Genomic DNA, 15,136 nt, shown 5'->3' with positions numbered 1-15,136 from the left:
ACCAGACTAAGGGAGAAGAGGGCAAAAGTGTAATATTGCCTCAAATCGGGGCGACGTAAAGAGCACAGATAGTAGTAGTAATATTTAGTCCACCAAACTGGCCCTAGTGTGCATAATTAAGTGTATTTGCCTTTAGTCACTGTGTAAGGCATATACTATACAGCACTACAATATTTATTGGATAAAACTTTTTGAAAGACAGCTAACTTCTCTTTAAAAGAATCAAATGAAAATTATTCTACACATGAACTGCATAAATCACGCCATGCATGCTTAATTGGATCTTATAAATACCCTTACTACTAGTTTCAATTGTCGGTTGAGTAAATTACAAATGAACAGTACACCGGGATTGATTTATAAAAATAATGGAATAACTTACATAGTACTAGGTTGAATTCTATGGAGTATCATTTTTGAACAATTCATCACAAATTAAAGAAAAGCAAACCCAAAATATAGTAATCCCTTTGTCCGTCTACAGTAGAGGCGTTTCTTTTCGACATGATATTTAAGAAATTGGGTTTAAAGTGAGTTAGTGAATGGAGAATAAAGTAGGAGATGAAGAGAGGAGAGAAGAAATATATTCGCCTTTTGCAAAAAATAAAATAAATGACTCAGTTAACAATCCAAAAGAGAATACAACTCAGCGACAAAAGAACGAGGGAGTAATGTATAAGATTGGAATATTCCCGATGGAGTATAGGGTAACAAATAATTAAAATTCAACTTAAAATTAATGCCATTATATGTGGAAGTGATCACTGAGTGACAAGATTGGATGCATCTATCTTTAGATCTTAGATGTATGTACTAGGTTGACTTGTATTATCATAATCCAAAAACAAAATGTATAGCATGGTGTATAGGAATATGTAACCCAATGTTCGTACTGTGTTGGTTAACACCATGCTATCTCCATTGCAAAGCAACTTCACATGGCCAACCATATCTCATCCAACAACAGATTACTTGGTTTCAAGTCGCTTATAATAATAGGTGTCGAATAGCATTGGTGAAGATACTCCAAAGCAGACGCTACATCAGTTACTTCTTACTAATATATTCAATCTTTCCATAAAATATAGTAAGAGCTTATTTGGAATCGAACCACTAAACATGTTCCATTGTAATGATAATGTATTCATTAGGTAAAAGTTGGCCTAATTGAGAGGGAAGAAACCCTGCAAAAATATTTACATATGGAGTATTGTAATTCTCGACATCTAACATCTGTCAACTAGTTTTGTGAGACTTGGAAGTCGGTTAGCATTGTAAGATTCCCAACATCACCCGAGACCTTGCAAATTGCTACTATTGAGGTATAAAAATTGGATTGAATATTTGAATTCATTGTTGTGGCAAAGGCGGGGTACACCATCACGGCGGATGCGACTGTTGGCACAGATCAGACAGAAAGGGGTTCTGGACCCGCGTCCTGGAGGCCTACGACAAGATGGAGCTGATAAGGCTAATTTCATGCATCGGTTATATGATGAAAAGTCATCATTTACTGGGTCTAACACATTGTTTAAGCCAGGTGTGTGAAGGAAATTCGCCAGGTCCAGGAAGAATTGAAGGAAGTGGACTAGCGAAGGAAGGAGGCGAAAAGTGAGCAGAATTGAGGAAGAAAATGGCTAGATGAGGGGAGTCTGAAGCTGAGGGCAAAGAAGACAATTCACACAAAAGAAGCCTCTGCTGGACCCACTTTCACGCCTATATAAGGAGGAGCATGCAACACACATGATATAGACGATAGCTCTCAGCTCACACACACACACACACTTGGAAAATGAGAATTCTGGGGTAGAATAGAGGTCTAATCTTCGGGGAAATTTGTGCAACACCGTCCTCAAGGAGGGCGAAGATACAATCATTTACTTTTTAGCGTTTATGTTTTGATTTCTGTCGAACTTCGCCGTTCGAAGTCGAATTGTTCGTTTTTCTACTTGCTGTTTATCTATGAATTTTATTTCATGTTATGATGGTGTTGATTCTGCGTTGATTTATGTTAATTCTGTTTTTGAGGAGTTTGTTCCGGAGGTTTGATTGTTATTCAAATTGTTGGATGCTTTGCGTACTTGATCTGGGGAATGTGAGTTGATCTGTGGTTGTTGTTGTTGATCTGTGGAGAATCGGCGAATCTGTAGTTATGGAGATAATTTTGACCGGAGTTTGTCTCGGATGCTTGGATCCGGAGTGGATTTAGCATCCGAAGTGTGGATCTGAACAGGGGAATTGAATTGTGCATGGATTTTGAACTTCTGCTTCGTTTTTGTTTTACTTCGTCTAGGAGATAGAGATCTGAGTTTTTGTTGGGTTTCTCGGCGTTTTCTGACGTTCCATCCGTTGGCCGCCGTTGAGTTACTAGCATATTTTTTTCTGTTTTCATCATGTTTCAGTTAAATTCCGATGATGCTTGCATTTGTAGGTAGTTAGGCTTAGAATTGGTTATTTTGCAGCTTTTTTGTCGTACACTTCTATTTTTGGAAAAATGGTCCCCACTGCATGCATCGAGTCTGTCTAGCTAGATTAGGTAGCAATATTACTAGATCTAGAGATAGTTAAATTTCTTTTCCTCTGTCTAGTATAAGTTCCTCAACCCAAATTTGCATGGCAGCAGCCATACCACCCAAAAGCCCTTTAAATGCATGATTTCGCATATGTCCTCGTGGGATCGATCCCTACTTCCCTATACTAATTCAAGTATACGCGGGTTGAGATTTTGAAATGATATACTGTGTGTCCAATGACCGAGATCTTTCAGCGTTCTCTAGTGGATTCTCTGGACCCAGGAAGCTTGATATTCCATATTGTGCACGCAGCTTAAAAATATCGTAGTTCAAATGGCGCCGTTGCCGGGGAAGGATGGCGTTTATTGTTATTGCGTTTGAGGATTTGGTGTAAATAATTTAATTTATGTTATTTTGTTCTCCTTGACAGTTTATGAACACGGGCTTCCATTCTGGAAGTTGGGCTAGTTCATCTGGGTCAGGGAGCGGCCGATACAAGTGGCAAGTCAAGGAGTCTACGTCCACTATCACCACCAGATCAGGTTTGAGGACAGTGGACCCATTTCCGTTCGAATCAGAAAGTGAGAAGGAGTGGAATTCGTCGGGAGAAGGAGACCCGAAGTCGTCAACAGAAACAGAGCATTCCGATACCGAGGAGGTGGAAAACCCAAATATGGCTCATTTAGTAGATCCCGATCCGGAGATAGGGTCACTCACCGCACATCTCGACGGTGAACCCGCCCATGCTATAGTCTCAAACCCGCGTCGGAGGTCTATTGATATCAAGACAAATGTGCTCGGAGTTTTGCCCACATTCTCTGGACGAAGGAAGCGAATGTCCTTACGAATTCTTGAACGAGTTTAGTAAGCTGTTTAGCATTCAAAAGCGCTCCAACGAGGCGACTGAGGAGGACTACCGTTTGTGTGCAGTCCCATTTGCCCTCAAGAGGGAGGCTAATACTTGGCTGCTGAGGCTTCCACCAGACTCGATTAACACATGGAAAGATTTCAAGCTGGAGTTCTTGGATTATTTTTTCCCTTCCAACAAGACGAATGCCTTGAAGAAGGAGATTTAGGATTGCAAGCAGGAATATGATGAGTCTCTGAGTTCTTATTGGTCCTGGTTCAAGGGACTGTTGGATGCTTGTCCGAACCACAGGATGATTGAAGCGGAGACTTACTATCTGTTTTACGAAGGAGCAAACCCTGAGTCAAAGGACTTGATGAATTCCTCGAGCGGGGGAAATTTTACCAAGAATAAAGCAAGTGAAGCCTCGAGAGACTTTGGGAAGGCTGATTGAGGCGAAGAAGGCCTATGATAACCCGCGAAGCATATTGATGAGGGGGTCAGCCAATGCAGTGACGGAACAAGATGACAAGAAGGTGGAAGACAGGATAGATAAATTGGAGAAAGCACTGCTGAATGCAATTGAGAAATACAACCCTCATGCTCCAGCAGAAAGTGAGAAACCCCCTGGTCCAGAGGAAAGGCAACTTCAGCCTTATTACAATCAGCCCTGTGAAGGGAATGCTAAGCTCAATCAAATTCGATGGGGAGCTGGAATCCGGATGGAAGTTGGAACCAAGGAAGACAAAGGGATACCCCATGGAGGACTTACCCCAATTTTAGATGGACTGACAACGATCAAAGTCAGCCACCTCCAATGCAGATCACGAATTATGCACACCCTCCGGAGAGGCAGTCCAACTGGTCAGGGAAAAGTCAAGAGGGGCAATTGCAACTGGGGTACAGGAATCAGGACCATACGAATTGGGGAAATAGGAATCAGAACAACCCAGGGAGCTCTTATGTGCCACCTCACCAGAGAAATAACCAGGGGAACTATCAGAATTCCCAACCGAATCATCAAGGGAATCAAGGGTCTAGCAATCAGTACAACAACCATCAAGGAAATCAAGGGAACTATCGGCAGAACCAGGGGCAGAACCAAGGTCAAGGATCGAATTTTAATCAATTCAACTCCAGGCCACAAAGGAGTTTGGATGACATGGTCCACGACCTGGTGAATTCACAGCAGTTAATGCAGAATAACTTGGATTCCAACAACGACGTGGTGCACAAGTTGCAAGACGCCCAGACGGAACATAAAGCCGCCATGGATATGATGGCGAAGCAACTGTCCCAGATTGCAGTTTCTTTGAATGAGATGAGGGAAAATGAAGGGAAACTTCCTGCCATAGTCAAACCACCGGACCGAGCGAACATTAGTCAAATCACCTTGAGATCCGGGCGAGGCTATGAAGGACCGACCCTGGAGATTGACGAGGAGGTACCCATACAGGCTAGTAAAGGGAAAGAAGGTCAAGTGTTTCAAGGGGATAACCCTAGACCCAGAGAAGTCCTTGTTCAGAATGACCTCCAGAAGGGAGATTTAGGGGGATCTCTGCCTCGACCAAGTGACCCATTTTCCCTAGATCCAGAACCTGAGGTAGTAAGTAAGGAAGGAAGCAGGGAAGTTGGTGAAACCCAGGCTGGGAATTCCACAAATGTAGTGAAGCGAGCAAAACCATTTCCATACCGGGGGGAAGCAAAGAAGAAGAAGGATGATACAGAGGACCTCATGGAGATTTTTAGCAAGCTGGAAATCAACTTGCCATTCTTGCAAGCCCTAAAAATGCCTGCTTTCAGCAAGTTCATCAAGGAATTCAAGGAATTCATTGCAGGGAAGACCAAACCAGACGGGAAGATTGTGATCGGGGGGAATGTGTCTGCTGTGATATAAAAGAGAAGGATGCCCTCGAAATGCACAGACCCAGGTATGTTCACATTACCCATTTCTCTAGTGGATATCAAGGTCGAGCATGCTATGTGTGATCCAGGGGCATCTATCAATGTTTTACCGCTTTCGATCTACAAGAAATTGACAGGGGTAAGGATGGTCGCTACCAAAGTGGTAATCCAGTTAGCAGATAGAACTTGCATTTGTCCTGAAGGTGTGTTGGAAAATGTCATAGTTAAAGTGCATGATTTTCTATATCCTGCTGATTTCTATGTGATCAAGATGAATGATAATGAGTCTGCTGAGTCTAGTGGTGTACTTTTAGGGAGACCATTTTTGCGTACTGCTAAGACCATTATCGATGTCTTCGATGGAACAATTTGTTTAGATTATAATGGGGAAAAATACACATTTAGCATAGATGAGGGGATGAAAAGGCCATTAGATGTTGAGAATCTGTATGCTATTGATGTTATTAACCCCCTGGTCCAAGAATATCTTGAGACGGAATTGATACAGGAACAAATTGACAACTCGGAGTTGAGCCATTTAATTGACAAAAAAGTTGTAGGGTGGTGTGCAGCAATGAACACAACGGAGTTAACAGATGAGGAACTCACAGAGGACATTATGGAGTTTTGCAGAAATCCCGAGTCAGCTAGATCAAGGGGATCGGCTCACGTGGCTAGTCTGGAGAATTCTCCTGGGTCTGGGAAGGAGGCATTACCGGATATTGCAGAAAAAAATCCCTTGCCCCAGGAGACGAATGAAACAAAGAAGGAACTGAAGACACTTCCACCAGGCCTCAAGTATGCTTACTTGGAAGAAAATGAGGCATTCCCAGTAATAGTCAACAGTGGCCTGACCAAGGAGCAGGAGAAGGAATTGTTGGAAGTCATCAGAGGAATTCAAGTAGACAAAGCAAAGGTAGATGTGATATCAAAGTTACCATACCCCACGAACCAAAAAGAGGTCAGAGGTTTCCTAGGTCACGCAGGTTTTTATAGGAGGTTTATCAAGGATTTCGCAAAAATCGTGCAACCGCTCACTCATTTGTTGCACAACGAGGTGGAATTCGTCTTTGACGAAGGGTGCAAGAAGGCATTTCAGTTGCTCAAAGACAGACTCGTGTCAGCACCAATTATCAGGGCGCTAGACTGGAATCATCCTTTTGAGATAATGTGCGACGCGAGTGATTTCGCTGTGGGAGCTGTCCTAGGACAGAAGATCGACGGAAAAAGTTATGTGATCTTCTATGCTTCTAAGACTCTGAATCAGGCTCAGAAGAATTATGACACCACGGAGAAGGAAATGTTGGCTGTCGTATACTCGTTTGAAAAATTCCGACCCTACCTTCTTGGGTCAAGGGTTATAGTCTTCACAGATCACGCAATAATAAAGTACTTATTGGCCAAGAAAGAGTCTAAGCCGAGGTTAATCCGTTGGGTGTTGCTCTTGCAGGAGTTTGATTGGGAAGTGAGAGACAAAAGAGAAACGGAGAATAAAGTAGCCGATCACTTGAGCAGAATATATCAAGGGGAAACAGAAGAGGCCATACCCGATGCTTTTCCTGAAGAGCATTTGTATTTTCTGGAGAAATTCCCTAGACCAATTAGCTGGGAAGCAGTTTTGGCTTTAACCGGTCTAGGAGAATCCGATAAAGGGAAGTGCACACTTAACGCAGAACCGTGGTTTGCTGACTTAGCCAACTACTTGGTCACGGGAGAGGTGCCAAGTTCAGACGAAGTTTCCCGGGCCCAGAAGTTCAAAATTAAAAGTGAAGCCAAATATTACTTTTGTGACGATCCTTACCTGTGGAAGATGTGTTCAGATCAAGTGATTAGGTGCTGCATTCCCGAATGGGAACAAAGAGATGTGCTAATTCATTGCCACACTTTGGCATGTGGAGGTCACTTTGGACCAAGGAAGACAACAAGGAAAGTATTGGACAACAGTTTTTACTGGCGGAACACTCAATAAAGATGCCTTTGAGTTTTGCCAGTGTTGCGAGAGATGCCAACAGACAGGGGGAATTTCAAGGAGGGACGAGATGCCTCAGGTTCCGGTGATTGTGTGCGAAATTTTTGACGTATGGGGGATGGACTTCATGGGACCATTTCCATCATCCTGTGGGAACACTTATATATTGGTTGTAGTAGACTATGTGTCTAAGTGGATAGAAGCTAAGGCCACAACAACATGTGAATCAAAGGTGGTGGCAAAATTTCTGAAGGCCAATATTTTCAACAGATATGGAGTCCCTAGAGCCATCGTCTAAGATCAAGGAACACATTTCTGTAATCGCACCATCGAGGCTCTGATGAAGAAATATGGTGTTCACCATAGAGTATCTACCCCGTACCACCCTCAGTCTAATGGCCAAGCGGAAATTTCTAACCGCGAAATCAAGGCAATATTAGAGAAGACAGTTAATCCGTCAAGGAAGGACTGGAGCAAGAGGCTCGGTGACGCATTATGGGCCTACAGAACTGCTTTTAAGACGCCTATTGGAATGTCGCCTTACAGGCTTGTGTTTGGCAAGAAGTGCCACTTACCCGTGGGTATTGAGCACAAGGTGTACTGGGCAGTGAAAGAGTTGAACATGAAGCCTTCGACTTGTGAAGAAGAAAGGAAATTACAGTTACAAGAACTGGAAGAGCTGAGGCTGGAGTCGTATGAGTCTGCCATGTGGTACAAGGAAAGGACGAAGTTGTGGCATGACAAAAATCTCCGGGTCAAGGAACTCTATGTGGGACAGAAGGTGCTCCTTTTCCAATCCCGGCTCAAGCTGATGCCAGGGAAGTTGAAGTCAAAGTGGATCGGTCCATATACCATCGTCGGCCTTCGCGCAAACGGAGCAGTGGAAATTCAGGGAAGTGCCTCTAAATCGGTTCCTTTTCTTGTTAATGGTCATAGAGTGAAAGTCTATTGGGATAATTCCGAGCTGGGTGCAGTGGAGGAAGTTCCACTACGCGCACTCTCTACTATCGCCTAGACAGACTACGAGGTATTCTTGATGAATTCCTGGGTCCGGTAAATGGGTTGACATTTTTGAAAATATGTACTGAACCAGGGAATCTCGGGGATACTCGAAGGGAATGTATAAATAGTTTAACTGCTTTTCAGACTAAGGAAAATCCAAAAAATGTATATACAATTTAAATCTCCCAAAATTATTTTCGAAGCACCAGACTCCGAAGGGAACCGATGCCTTATATTCTAACCTTGACTTAGGAGTCTGGCGCCTTTATTATTTTTAATTTTTAATTTTTTTTTATATGGTCATGGTCAGGGAAGTCTGCTAGGGAAGGAGAGCCCGGAGGAAGAAGTCAAGGAGAGCCTGGAGGAAGAGGTCAAGGAGGGATGAAGATAATTTGAATTTCAAAATTTGGCCGATATTTATGGGAGTTGTACGGTTGCTTACATCACGCCTGCAACCGCACCATCTTTTCATCAGAAAAGGCAACCGTCACTTCTCTCTCCAATAATCCCAATCGATGAAAAACTGAATTTCCTCTCCCTTCTCTCTACTTTCGTTCTCTCTCTAGAACACAAACCCTAACCAAATTCGACCAAGTTTCCTTTTAATTTCAGATCTACAAAATGGATTCAACCCAAGCCACCGGAAGTTCGCAGCCAACGGTGTATGACGCAGCCCTACTAGCAGAGTTGACGCAGAAATTGGGGAGCGTCGAGAAAGCGAAGGAAGTGTACGCATTGTTCTCCGCTAGCCTAATGACATCCATGGCGGCCATACCATCACTGACAATTCCGGCGGATTCGGCGGCGCAACCTGCAGTTTTCCTGGAAGAAGGGCCTCGAGACTCTGGATCTCAACATGCAGAAACCGTTTCACGGAAGGCGGATAAAGAAGAGGCGGTGCACGAACGGCCGGAGGATGGTGGGCAGACGAGCGGCGGAACAGAGGTGGAAACCGAACAACAAGGTGACGGAAACCCTAACTCTGAGGGTAAGAAAGATGCTGAGGGGGAAACCCCTGTTGAGGAAACAACTGTTGAGGGGGAAACCCCTGTTGTGGTAGAAGTTGTGGAGGGAGAAACCCCTGTTCAAAAATCGATGGCTGAGGGGGAAACCCCTATAGAAACTGGGGATGAAACCCCAACCGATTTCAGGGGTGCGACCCCTGAACCCATGGAAGAGGGGGCAACCCCAAGTGATGTCAGGGGGGAAACCCCCGTTTATATTGAGGGGGAAACTCCGATGGTGGATGATGTGGGGGAAACCCCGGAAAAATTTGTGGAAGAAACAGATCTACATGTTACTGGAGTACCGGAGCCCGTTGAGGAAGGGCTGAATTTGATCGTGGACCTGGTGGATGACCAGGAAGAGGATGAACCCCAAGTGGACAAGAGGACAGAGAGGAGACGAGCCAGGAGGAGTCTGCTCGACGAAGTTGATGACTTAGTTCCAGACGCTGAGGAGGCAGAGGAACGTCGCCTGGTCAAGGAGAGAGCGAGAAAAGGAAAGGCAGGTGGCGACCACGTCTACACGGTCAAGGAAAGCTCCCTCCGTCCAGGAGATTGAGGAGACCCTTTCCCCAGTGACCGAAGATCCCTCTGCCGAGGAACAAGACAAGCCTACCCATGAATCCAACTCTGAATCTGAGGAAGCTGAAGAAGAGTTTATTCCAGGACGCCCGGAAGTGTGGCTGACTAAGGAACTGCTAGAGTCGATGAAGTAGTTCGACGATCAGAAAAGGGCCACAGTGTACAAGGAACGATGCAGTGCAAGGAAAATGGCTAAGTCTGGGAAGCAGTACAGCTCCAAAGAACTTCGGATGATCGCATGCGATGAAGATTTCTGCGCATGTATCTATTCAATAGGGTTCGAGTGGTTGCTAAAGCACAACCAGGAGAGAGTGCCGGTGGACCTAGCAAGGGAATTTTTCTCCACATTCCGATCGAAGAACACCACTGATCTTGACGCGGACTCCATAACTTTCAGGCTTTTTAATGAAGAACATGAGATGAGCATCCGGGAATGGTCCTTGAAAATGGGGTTGTTCACCTAGGCTGAGGATGATGAAGGAATATGGAACGAGAGGATGATCGGTGTGCCGAAGAACACGCCGGGTTTTAAAGTGCAAGCAGCATGGGAACTGATCACCCACTCCAAGGCAGGGACATTCAAGTCAAGCTACTCCAAGGCTTCTCACATCGAGGACAGAATCCTCCGTTTTGCTCAGACGTTTATCAGCTACAACTTAATGGGAACCGCTAATTCAACTCTTACAACTACCGACCTTTACTTCACTTGGTGCAAGGCAAAGGGCATTAAGGTACATCTGGGTTATTGGCTGGCTCAAGCATGTCATCAAATGACCAGCAACCCTGCTCGACATATGTATACCTGCCACCTCCTAGGCGCCTACCTCCAGCGGAACGTTGAAATAAAGATAGCCAAAGCCGCACCTTTAGTCGTAATGTGCGAACCCCCTAAGGTTTTCAGTGTTGAATACTTTTTCAATAAGGGGTTGCTTCAAGCGCACGGAAAACAATCCTTCTTCTACACGGTAGGAGAAGAGGTGAAGGCGGAGACAGAGGAGGTTGCGGAGGCCATGCCGAGTGAAGATGTTGAAGAGCTGCGAAAGGATGTTCAGGATGTGAGAAAAGAGATGCAGGTGATGCGGAAGAAAATGGTGAAGGAACTTGGGGGGATAAGAAAAGAATTGAACGGGAGCCGAGAAGAGGTGAAGACCCTGAGGGGCAATATTGCAGATTTGGTGGTGAAATCCGCCAAACAGAACGAGCGCATGATGGAGGCGGTGGACCTTGTAATGAAGATGATGAAATGGTTGCAGAAGACGCTCCCCTTAACCCAGTCGAAGGTAACTCCTGGGTCCAGCAGTGAGGTCAAGAAACCCGTCCAGAGCAGCCCCTCCGTCCACCGACCATCGCAACCGCTCAAGCAGATGGTCTCCCCACCCATCCCCAAGCAAGTGTCAGTCCCTACGAAGTCAAAGTCTCGATGAAGAAGCCGTATCCGACCAGCCAGAACGGGAAGAAGAAGAGCCGGCAAAAAGAAAGTGAAGATGACCCGACCCGGAATCCCACCCCAGTCTGGCTCTCGAGGGAGCCAGCCCCAGAAGTGAATCACCCCATGACCAAGTAACTTTTAATTTTTGTTTTCAGTTATCTGTTTTTGTTTTTGTTGTCTATTTGTTAATTGCTATTTGTTTTTGTTTTCTCCCACTTAGCCCAATGCTTGGTCTAAGTGAGAGAAGTTTGTATTTTCTGTTTTGTTTTGTTTTCTCCCACTTAGCCCAATGTTTGGTCTAAGTGTGAGAAGTTTATATTTTTGTTTTGTTGTGTCTTCTCCCACTTAGCCCATTGTTCGGTCTAAGTGTGAGAAGTTTTTATTTTTATAAACTGTTGTTGTGTGTTGCATTGATCTCCCTGTTTCCCCCCTTCACGACGATGGCTTGGGGACAAGCTTGAGTGAAGTGGGAGGGGGAGAGGAGTCAATGCATGTATTTGTCAGCATGATAAGAGTCTTTAGGTCTAGTTTTTGTTTGTGTTGCATGAGCCAGTGAATATAATACGACATGATCTCCTTAGTGAAAGTAATTGAAAATATGAGGTATTTCAACTTAGAAGCCTTTTCTTTTAATAAGCCAAGTCAATCTGAATGAAGTAAGAACGATAGAGGATGCCTTTACTTACTTAGTTGTGAAGCCCCACTATAAGAGTGAGTTATAAGCCTTTAATAACTTTGAGCTAACACATATAAAGGGGCCGCCACTAAATGCTTAGGGAGAAGAGTCATGAAGGAGAAAAAAATAGGGGAATATGGTAAGGAGTTATAAGCTGGACATAGTCCAGAGGAAAGAAGAGGAAAATGGAGGAATAAGCTGGACGAAGTTGAAAGTCGGTATATGCTCTCGGTACGCACAGAAGGAAATAAACAGGTTCCCTTGGTCCAGCAAATCAACTAGATCACGCGGTCTAGGAACTCGTTGGTCGTAGGAAATCCTGGTCGTCGGACACACAAAGCTGTTTTAAAAAACCCTCAACCACTTTACTAAACCTAGTATAGGGAAGTAGGGATCGATCCCACAGAGATGGATGCGTAATAATCGTGTTCAAGGATTTGAAGTTGTTTTTGGGGTTGGTTGTTGCCACTCATTTTCTTGGGTTGAGGAAAAAATAAACTTGATTTGGGAATTTTAATACGGCTACGCTAACAACTAGACCTAGGCGAAACAACAAAGAACACTATGCAAGGAAAATTAACCGCACAATCACTAGATCTAAAAAAAACTACTCTAATTACCTAGACTCGGGAAACAAACTGACTGTGGGGACCATGACTGAAAAGAAAAAATAGAGTACGGACGAAAAGCTGGCAGAATAACTAACTCTGGTACTAACTAACAGCGACATCATCTTCTTCAACCAAATTGCGTAAAAACTCATAAGAAAAACAACATGAACGAAATTAGAGCAGAGCAAACTAAATTTAAACCAATTTGATGCATAACAACAAGAACTAAACAGATCCAGAGATGCTAGACGAAGTAAAACAGGAAACAAGCGGAAAACTCAAATCCATTCAACAACTCCCCTTTCTCACTTTGGATCCAACCTCAGATGCTAAATCCACTCCGGATCCAAGCATCCGACACAAACTCCAACCAACAGAAACATTTCATAACTTCAGATTTTAACGACAACCTCCAATAAATCAACAAACCACAGATCTATCACCAAATTCCCAGATCGAGTACCACAACATCAAAATAAAAACAAAGATCGACATAAAAATTGTTAAAATAAATTCTCAGCAGCAAGATCTACGTAAATCAACTTGAAATATCACAAATAAACGCAAACCAACAGAAACGAAAGGATAACAAGTAACATCAACAGCCAAGTCGACTCCCAAAAGTGAAGTTCGACCGCAAAAGTGCAAAAACAACTGAAATTTAAAGAGATTGTATCTTCGCCCACACGCGGTCGGTGTTGCAACTAAAACTTCTGAAGAAATGAACCCCTTCGTGACCCAAACTACCCCAGATCTCTCATTCCCAAGTGTGTGTTGTGTGTATGAGCTAAGAGTGAGCGAAAAAAAATGATAACGTCCTCTTTGTGTTTTGCATGCTCTTCTATTTATAGGCGTTGGAGTGGGGCCCAGCGAGGTATAGATAGACTTTGTTGCCCTCAGCTACTGACTCCCTCCGTCACGCCTTCTTTTCTTTTGAATTCTGCTCATTTCACTTCATTCCTTCGCTAGATTGTTTCCTTCAGCATTCCCTCGATCTAGCGATTCTATCACACACCTGGGTTAGGAAACGTGTTAGACCCAGCAAAATGTAACGTTTTTCACCATATAACCGATGCATGAAATTAGCCTTATCAGAAGTCCAGAGGAAAAAAGAGAGAAAAAAAGGGAAAATAGGAGAAAATGAAAAAAATAAAAAAAAGAAGGAGGTATAAGCTGGACGAAGTCCAGGGGGAAGTTGTTTAAAGGGCAGGAACAATAATAACCTGACCCAGGAAAAGAGGAGGAAACTCTCATAACCCGACGCTTCAGTGGTGTGGCAATAACTTAAGAGAGAATCGATCCTAACATCCCTGGTGAGGAATGAACGATCGAGTGAATCCAACAATTGGGTAAGTTAGAGGCTATCTTGACGAAGCCGACAGATTGGCTAGGTAGAGGAAGGGAAAGGGCCTATTTGGAGGAGTGCAGCCTGTTGGATTGACCTTAATCTTGTGGGGACGGTTGCCTAAAAGTTGAAGCTAGCTCATGCATATGTGTTTATGTGTTTATGTGTTTATGTGTTTTTCTTTAAGTGTTTTAGTTTCAAGTTGTGTCTAGGTCTAGTAGTCTGTCTAGAGTCTAAAGAGTCGGTCAAGGGATAACCTTGCTTTGAAATTCGCCTTATTTTTTTTTTTCTTGTCTTTATACTTGAGGACAAGTATGGTTTAAGTGTGAGCAGTTTGATAAGGCTAATTTCATGCATCGGTTATATGGTGAAAAGCACTATATTCTACCTGGGTTTAACACAGTTTTTAAGCCAGGTGTGTGACAGAATCGCTAGATCCAGGAGAAGCTGGAGGAAACGGACTAGCGAAGGAATGAAGGAAAAAGTGAGCAGAATTGAAGGAAAAGGAGGCTAGAAGAAGGGAGTGAATAACTGAGGGCAACAAAGTCTATCTATACCTCGCTGGGACCCACTTCAACACCTATAAATAAAGGAGCATGCAACACACACGATATACGATTTTTTCGCTCTTAGCTCACACACAACACACACACTTGGGAAATGGGAGTTCTGGGGTAGTTTAGGGTTTTAAGGGTCTCATCTTCAAAGGAAGTCCGTCGTAACACCGTCCGCGTGAGGGCAAAGATACAATCTATTTACTTTCGGTTCTTTTGCACTTTATTTCGTTCGAACTTCACTTTTGGAAGTCGATTTGGTTGTTGCTGTTACTGATTATCTATGCATTCCTTTAGTTTCTGTTATATTTGTGTTATCTCGTGTTGATCTACGTTGATCTTGTTGTTTGAAGTTTTATTTCGGCATGTTGCATGTTAATCTCTGTTTGTCACTTTGGTGCTTGATCTGGGGAATTTGGCGGTAGATCTGTGGTGTTGTTGTTGATCGGAGGTTGTTTGGAGATTTTGTAGTTATGGAATATTTTTGGCCGGAGTTTGTGTCGGATGCTTGGATCCGGAGTGGATTTAACATCCGAGGTTGGATCTGAACAGAGGAAGTTGAGTTGTGCACGGATTTTGAGTTTTCTGTTTTACTTCGTCTAGTAGCCGTAGATCTGCTTAATTCGTAATTTTTTTTTTTGTTAATCACTAAAATCCAGTCTGCTCTGTTTTCCGATTACGTTTCATACCTGTTTCTTC

At 43.7% G+C, this 15,136-nt stretch overlaps 1 protein-coding gene across 2 annotated transcripts in view; it reads right to left on the bottom strand.

The window, feature by feature from the left end:
- LOC125195998 (leucine-rich repeat receptor-like protein kinase PEPR1) overlaps positions 1-15,136 on the bottom strand; it is a 42,002-nt gene that overhangs the window by 1,398 nt on the left and 25,468 nt on the right. The gene's annotated exons all lie outside the window — the stretch shown is intronic.

The sequence above is a fragment of the Salvia hispanica genome, chromosome 6 (genome assembly GCF_023119035.1).
Source record: "Salvia hispanica cultivar TCC Black 2014 chromosome 6, UniMelb_Shisp_WGS_1.0, whole genome shotgun sequence".
In the NCBI taxonomy this organism is placed as follows: Eukaryota; Viridiplantae; Streptophyta; class Magnoliopsida; order Lamiales; family Lamiaceae; genus Salvia; species Salvia hispanica.
Note: the sequence above shows the minus strand (reverse complement) of the source record. Positions and strands in the feature narration are given on the sequence as shown.